Raw genomic sequence first — 8,792 nt, 5'->3', positions numbered from 1 at the left:
CCACCATTGCCAACCGATGCAACATAACAGTGAGGCGGTTTCTAATAAAGAAAATGAATGTTTATGGCGGCGGTTTCCTTTCCAACGTCGTGCCGGGTCACAACGAATGGAACTTTTATAAGGCATGCACAATTGGACAAGTTGCTTACCGTGGCCACCTACCGCCTTTCCTTAAGGCCGTCGTCATGCTAGAACTGCCGTTACAAAACAACGGTTACGGCGTATGTCGTTTTCCGGCAACCATCGTGTCGCTTCATCAAGAGGAAGGTGACGATTGATTCAGTATATATACATGTACCAATCCTTACACCACAACCATGAATCGAATCTCTTTTCTTCCCCTCTTTCGTATTCCCCTAACCAGCGTCGCCGTACCATCAATGTTTCAAACCTGTTCGATGTGATCCGCTCCGAATCATTTGGAGTTGTTCACTATTCTTCAAGAAGGCGGTGTTGCAAATTGCAACACTAATCAATCAATCGATTTGTTGTCGGTTCTAAATCTACAACATTTGGAAGATCTTTAAATCTCTATTGGGAAAAACAAAGATGGGTTGATTTGTGGTGGCATCACCAAATTAATTTCTCTTTCTTTGCCTACTCAGATTTATTCAATCGTCGTATTCTGTGTTGATCAACGGTTATCTATGTGATTTTGATTGTTAATAGGATCATTTTTACTATTCTATCTTATTAGTAACGTATAACTCGTATATAAATGGATCGAAAAGAAATAAATTAAACGGATAGATGTTAATTTAATTTCTTTCATGTATTATTTGTAAACAAATGCATGCGTATGAAAAAATAATTTGAGTTAGTGCTTATTGTTTAGTCAAATTTTCATTGTTTTCTTGATTAAATTGATCATGCAAATGTGTACTTTACAAAAAAGAAGATAACACATCATAAGAATAATAATAAAAAAATTATCATCAAATGGATTTTAACACACAAGACATATAATGGTTTGTTGAAGTTTATGGCCAGTATATTATAAATGAGAGTAAAATGTTCCATTTCATAGTTTAAAAGAATACACTCATTGAAAGGATCGGCAGTAAAAACAAAGAACAATACATGAGTAAAAAAGAGCAATACATGAACAAATTTTTGAGTTATGATTTTTTACATAATTTTTTTTTTCAATTGCTCTCACAAGTTAAAAAAAGGAAACAAAAAAACAAACATGAACAAACTTTTGGTTATATTATGAGTCTATTTTAGGTTTTACTTTGTTTGAAACTAAAGTTAAATAAACCTTTTTTTTTGTTGAAAACCGACAAAATCTTGAAGAACTACATAACTCTTTTATTCTATGAAAAACTAACCGTTTAGACATAAAAATTTTCAAACTTATTGTCACCATTATTCAAACATATCTATTGTATGTAACAAGAAATATTATGTCCACATCTTGCCATTTATTTGAATTTAATACATAATAAGTATCACAAATGAAAATGAAAGCAATCCCAAACACCCCCTTAGTCTAAATCGAAGAATACAACAGCCTCCTTCATATCGCACTTCGTCTCATCGTAATTTCATAATATATCTATAGGTAATTCTTCATCTAGGCCGAAAGTTACAGGGAATTGGCCAGAAATTGGTCGATGATTGGGATTGATTATGTCTGTTTTTTTTTTTGACAATTAAGACAACCTAGGGCAGGCCTTAACTGTTGTGTTTTACCTTTTGACTGTTCAATATTCCAAATGGAATGGGATTTATGTGGCGAAGGTTTGCTGTGGAATGAAGTTGACTACCCTAACCGTATGGGGCCGCAGCGGTTTACCACATGGCCTTTTGCTTTTGCCGTGGTGTGCCCCGTCCTCTCTAACACTGCTACAACGCGCGGGTAACTTTACTAGTAGAGATTTATGTCGAAATGTAGTTGCAAAGTGGGACCCACATACTAACTCTTCATATTATTATTTTAATTAAAAAAGTGGGCCATAAGATTATAAAAAGACTAAATAATTTTAAATACTAAAATAAACTAATAGTCAAAAGACCATGATACCCCTGATTTAACGACTAGAAACTAACAGAGTTAGCAATTTGGACGAAATTGGCAATAAATGGGAAACTTCAATGGTTCAATTGCAAAAAATAAAATTTTTGGACTAAAGCCGCATAACTGACCAAACCTTAAAGATGATTTTGATACTTTAGTCTTTTTTATTTCATCTCTTTTATTTTATGTTTAGTGAGGAAGCAATTCTAGATTGATCAAGTCTAGATCCCCGGCCTTCTTATTTACTTTACCACTATTTACTTTACCCTCGGACTATGCCACGGACACATACTTACGCAACGTGTGGGTTATAAAACCTAGTTATTTTTTAATGGTTGTTGAGTGCATGGCATATTCCCATAATCCCATTATTACCTAAAAACTAATTCTTGTAACTTTTAGTATTATCGGTTGCAACGACTAATTAATCAAACCCAAAGCGATTTAGATGTCGATTAACTTTAATTGGTTATTGGGTGCATTCCGCATTCCCGTTATTACCTTAAAAACTTGTTGTAACTCTTGATATTATTGGCTCTTAGTGTTATCGGGGTGCAACAACTAATATAACCAAACCCAAAACGACATAGATGTTGATTTAAAGAGTAACAAAAATACTCATTATTATCAATTGTCGTATGACTCCAATCGCAATAAGTTATCATTATTATTTATGTGGCCATATCTTATTCGACTTCGGGCGTTGACTCAGAGATAGGGCCGTCCAAACCGCTCGTCGCTCGCTCGCAATTTGCTTGGAAAATGCTCGCTCGATTGTAAACGAACCGCTCTGCTCGGTTCGGTTTGTAAACGAGCCAAGCAACGAGCAAAGGTCTGCTCGGTTCGGTTTGGCTCGAATATTTTTAATTTATTTTATATATAATTATATATGAACAAATATATAAATATATAGACAAAAACATATAAAATATAAGTATACTGTTATGAGTTTACAAGAATTAACACAAGATTAGTGCTAAAACTTGAGAACTTTAGAAAATTTAGCAAAGAGAGAAAGTAGTGAAACGTATCACTTATGAATGTGTAAGTACGAGGTGCATTTTCTCATTTACATTGAGCTAGTATTTATACTACAAAAGATTAACTTTTTCTCTAGACAAGATTAATTATTTGATGGTCATGTAGTATGAGACATTATCAATAAGTTTGACAAAGAGCTCATCCACTTGCTTGGAAGATCTAGATGGGTAAATCTTGATCTTGAATAGATATTCATAACATATACAATTTTTTAAACCCTTTTAAATTTTTCCTATTTTGTCAATTTTATAGTTTTATTAGTTCGATTTAAGTTTTCAGAATACTAAAAGTTTGTTCACATGTTCATTAAATCTCACTTCAAACTCCTTTCTCCTAAAAATTTACAACTTATTATACGTTTGTCTAAAAACTACTAATTTGTTTACAAAATATATTATTTACAGCCTTCAAACTTGTTTCTTATTGAAAATTTTAAAGTGAAAAAGAAATAAAAAATGCTCGAAATCACTCGATGTTTGATCGAAAAATGCTCGGTTCGATTTCGGCTCGTTTCGTTTTTAACTCGGTTCGAATTTCAGCCGTTCGGTTTGGTTGTAAGCGAGCCAAGCAACGAGCAAGCCTTCTCTCAGTTCGGCTCGTGAACAGCCCACTCAGAGAGCACCAAGAAAACCCAACTCCATGTACAGTTGTGGGCTTGTGATTAAATAGATTTCAACTTTTGTTACAACATAATGATATGAATCGAGTAACGCGTGCTATTAATAAGACATTTACAATAACACACACTTAGATTCTTGTGACATAAACTTACTCAAGTTAATGTTTGATCAATAATATAATTCAAGGCATGATTTACTTGTAGGTCAGAATATTATTCTTTGTATTTCAATGTACAAAACCAGATCCCAAAAAATGGCTAACTTTTGCTCTTATTAAACAAAGAATAGACTCATTACCCGTATAAAATCATTCTACCAACAAAAACTATACTACAATTTACACCATCAAAAACCTAAACCGCGCCTAACACGATGGAGGTTGCCACTGCTTTAACCTCCGTACGACCTGTTTCATCGTCGGTCGTGTCGACAACGAATCCACTGTACACACAACTGCCAAATGCAACACCTCCACCAAATCATCATGCGGGCCTGCATCCCACAACCCCTCGGTAAAGAACTCCTTAGCCCGGCCCTGTCTTAACAGCATACACGCCCAACCCACAATATTAAACCCTTTTCCACACGACGAAAACGACGGATCCAACGCCTTCTTATCCGAAATAAGCTCCAACAACACCACCCCATAACTATACACGTCTGCTTTATCCGAAACACGACATGTCATTGCGTACTCAGGTGACACGTAACCAAACGTCCCCGCCACTCCTGTGGTCGCGTGCGTCTCGGAAGTACCCAAAAGCCGGGCCAAACCGAAATCCGAGAGGTACGCGTTGAAATCATCGTCTAGCAAAATATTACTCGGTTTCACATCGCGATGGAGAACGCGCGGAACACATTTATCGTGAAGGTATGCGAGTGCACGCGCGACATCGAGCGCGATTTTGTGCAGGATTCGCCAATCGACGGTTCGGGTTGACCGATCTTGAATGAATATTTCAAGATTGCCACCAGGCAGATAATTGTAGATTAAAAACATCTCGGTTTCACTTGCGTGGTACCCGATTAACGTCACGAGTTTCGGGTGGCGGAGTCAGCTGAGGGTTTTGAGCTCTGCATCAAACTGTTGTACACCTTGAAACCGTCCAACCGATAAACGTTTAATCGCTACCAAAAACCCAGGTGAGATCTCGGCTTTGTAAGTGGCTCCAAACCCTCCGTTTCCGATACAGTTACTTGCATTGAAATTGTTAGTGGACCGGACCACATTTTTGAAATTTAACGGGGCTCCAATGTCGGTGAAAACCATTACTTCCTTACGAATGGTCACATTTACACGCGGGCCCGTTTTGGACCGTCTTCTGGTGCATAAGAACAGAACCATGAGAGCCAGCATAACCGCGAATATTGCAGACGCGCATGTTATGGACGCGATCGCAATCGCGTTTAAACCAGATCCCCTTTTTGGTTGACCCTCGGGTGGGCCCAAGAGGTTTGCAAAGCCGTTACCAACGGGCTGATCAGGAGACGAGTTTGGTGGAGAAATTTTACACGATTAGAGATTCGGGTTTCCGAGAACATTACTGCATTTCATCAAATTATCGTTCGGTGGTAACGGGCCTGATAAGTTATTAAACGAAACATTGAATTTCACAATTGTTTTCAAGTCGGCTAAACCTGATGGGATCGGTCCGGAAAGGTTGTTATCGTTAAGCAAAAGAACCGATAACTTCTTCAAATAAACGAGATCTTCTGGGATCTCACCAGTTAACGAGTTTGAGGAAAGTTCTAAAACTTCTAACGAACCAAGTTTTCCAAAACCCGTTGGAATTTGACCCTTAAGATTATTACGCGATACTGAAAGATTCTTGAGATTTTTAATCTTGTTGAAACTAACGGGTATTTCTCCAGATAACATATTCCAACTTAAATTAACCACCACAAGCGAACCTAACTCACCAAAACTAAAGGGAATCGAACCGTTAATACGATTCCCCGACACATCCAATAAAGACAAACTTTGGCAAATTTGACCGATGTTTGACGGGAGTTGACCCGATAAGGCATTTGAGCTCACGTTAACAACCATCGCTTTCAATTTCGCACAGTTTTCAAATAATGTCCCCGGAAACTCACCAGTAAGATCGTTTTCACCCGCGAGAAATGCATAAACGGTCTTCTCCCCTGTTCTTGCAATCGGGATAGAATCTAGCCCGCCCGTTAAATTATTGCCTCTAAAATTATGAATAATCGAAAAATCTCCATCATTTAACAACAATGTAAGGGCATTTTGGTCTTCAGATGCAAAATATTTAACGTATGGATTAGACGGATTAACTGGTTCACACGTGGTATCCCTAAAAGATGGAATCGGGCCTGAAAGATGATTACCACTAACATCAAAAAACGTCATACACGGAAGAGCAAGTTTATCACTGATTTGACCTGTCAACTTAGAGCATGTTTGGGATTGAGTTTGAAAAATGCTTATTGGCTTATTGGTGTTTTTAAAAAGCCAATAAATTAAAATGTGTTTGGCAATCACAAAAATGTTTCTTACTTTAGCCTTTTGAAAGTGTTAAAAAGCAGTTTTTCAAAAGCCCCAAATCCTAGCTTTTTAAAAAAGCCAACAAGTCAATAAGCATTTTTCAAACTCAATCCCAAACATGCTCTTATTCGAGCCCAAATCAAGGTGATACAACTTCTTACAAAGATTCAACCTGTGTGCGATTCCACCAACAAAAAGATTCTGGGCCGGATTCACCATCTCCAAACTACCACACGCCCCCCAATTGTCGGGAAACAAGCCCTCTAACATCATTCTGGGGGCCCATAAAACTCTCAGGTTCGGGAGTGTAGTGATTTCTGAAGGAATCGTGCCTTCAAAGTAGTTAAACTCGTCTCCCGGCCCGTTTGTGACAAATTGTCGGCATAATAAAAGCTAGGAATCAGGTTTAACAAGTTGGAGAACACAAGGATTGATAAGTTTAAACAGTTACCAAGTTCACGCGGGATTGCACCACTGAGACTATTCCTAGAAAGATCTAGAACATTTAACATTTCAAGCCTACCGAGTTGACTCGGGATTTCTTCTTGAAGCAAATTCGAATACAGTAAAAGGGATTGTAACTTTGTGCAGTTTGATAAACTAACCGGGATCCCACCATATAAAAGGTTACCTGCAAGCTCTAAATGTTCAAGATTTCCACAGTTATATCCGATCTCACTTGGGATTGGCCCGGATAACTGGTTAAACGACAGATACACCCCTCTCAAATCTCCAAATTCACTAAAACAATTAGGAATTGACCCGTTAATACGATTCCCTGCAAGATTCAAAACCTGCAAGGCCTTTAACTCTCCTAAAGAATCCGGTATCTCCCCGGATATACGATTAAACCCGAAATTCAAAACCCGAAGGCTTCTTAATCTGGAGAAAAGAGACGGTAAGTTTCCAGTAATCAAATTCCCTTCAAGATCAATCACTTCTAACTTTTCCAACCCCCAAATTTCAACAGGAATCTCCCCGCTCAAATCGTTAAACGGAAGCGATAAAACCCGAAGCTCGGAAAACTTCCCGATAGCAGCCGACAACTTACCGACCAGCGTCCCGTTTCGACCCACACAATCTTTCCTAATCCCAAACCCGTACAACGGAAACTGATCATACATATCACAAGTAAACCCACAAAAATTACCTCCACCGGTGATATTAATCGCCAAAACCCTAGTTAATTTCGAATCACACGTGATTCCGGCCCACGAACAGTGATACGAATTGGTTAAAACCCAGTTCGCTAATAGTCCGGTAGGGTCCGAAACGGCGGATTTTGAACTCCAGAAGAGCCGATTTGTCGGAATCATCGGCGGAAACAGAGTAGAAGCGAGATGAAGTGAAGATGATTGATAGAATGAGTAATTGGTTGATGGGTATTGGGAAATGGTCCATTACTGGAACCCAAACGAGGGTTCGAAGAAGAAGAAAGATTGAATCTTGGAGGTGAATTTAGAGATCTGATGCGTGGAAATTGGGTTTTGTTGAAAACCCTAGATTTGGTGTTTGGGAAGAGAACATGAACATGGAGAAGGCTTGAACAATGGGGCTTCATTGAATAAACGCGGTTGCAAATTTGTTTTTAGTATGCCATTCGTTTTCATTTCATTTTCAGTTTTTTCCATCGAAATGGTAGACGGGTAGTTAGCTTTTATTTATGGCAACCTTGAAGAAGAATCAAATGACCTCGATCGCTCTAATGACATAAGGGCTATGGAAAACCACTTATCTCTCTCTTACTCACCCAGTAACCCCTTTCAAACCTCCTTCTCTCTCCTCTCTTTTTCTTCAAAGATAGTATCGAAAATTCGATACACTTCCTTCAATCTCTCATTTATTTGGCACATCTCTTCTTCAAATAAGACATGATATGTTTTGAAAATCTCCCATTACAGATGCTCTAATAATGGATTATGCAGGGCTGGTCTTGAGAATTCACGTGCCTTAGCCAAGCCAAAAAAAAAATGGTTTTAAGCCTTAACGTACTAAATAATATAAACAGTTTTTTTTTAAATAACGATTAAAGTTATAGAAATAAACATAACAATTAGCAAAATAATGGTATTAAAATGAGTTAATTACATACTTATATAATAAACTAATAGCTAACTGAGGATTTGTGAAGTTCTAAAATTCTTGATAGCAATTTGGTAAATCAACTCTTCATAGTTTATGTTCTCTAATATTTCATTCTTAATAGCTATCATCGCCAATCCGCTAAATCTTTCGTGGGGCATTGTGGATCGTGGGTAAGATTTTAATAACTACTACAATTTCGAAAAACTCATTTATGCAGATGCTACCGTGAATGTTGGTGTTTGAAGTCTACGTTGTAATCATCCCGCCTATTCATTTCATTATTTTATTTATTTAACTTTTATATATTAATAAAAAAGTAATACGTCTTTTTCAATTTTTAATGGGTCTATAAGTTTTTAGGTAATTTTAAAAAGTGGAGTCTAAAAAGTGTGTGAGTGTTATAAAAATAGTGGGATTATAAACGTTCGGACATTCTATATATATAGCATCGGGAATTTTTAAAAGTTTTTGTGCCCCTGAAAAAAACATGCCATGGCTGGGTGTCCACATCTCCCGC

At 37.5% G+C, this 8,792-nt stretch overlaps 1 pseudogene; it reads right to left on the bottom strand.

Annotated features, from left to right (window-relative positions):
- Positions 1–4,021: 4,021 nt before the first annotated feature.
- LOC143623532 (LRR receptor-like serine/threonine-protein kinase RPK2) lies at positions 4,022–7,712 on the bottom strand (annotated as a pseudogene).
- Positions 7,713–8,792: the final 1,080 nt, after the last annotated feature.

The sequence above is a fragment of the Bidens hawaiensis genome, unplaced genomic scaffold (genome assembly GCF_021521415.1).
Source record: "Bidens hawaiensis isolate Kalapana, Puna unplaced genomic scaffold, B.hawaiensis_p1.1 tig00003488_1, whole genome shotgun sequence".
Classification (NCBI taxonomy): domain Eukaryota; kingdom Viridiplantae; phylum Streptophyta; class Magnoliopsida; order Asterales; family Asteraceae; genus Bidens; species Bidens hawaiensis.
The sequence above is the reverse complement of the archived record's forward strand: the minus strand, read 5'-3'. Positions and strand labels throughout refer to the sequence as shown.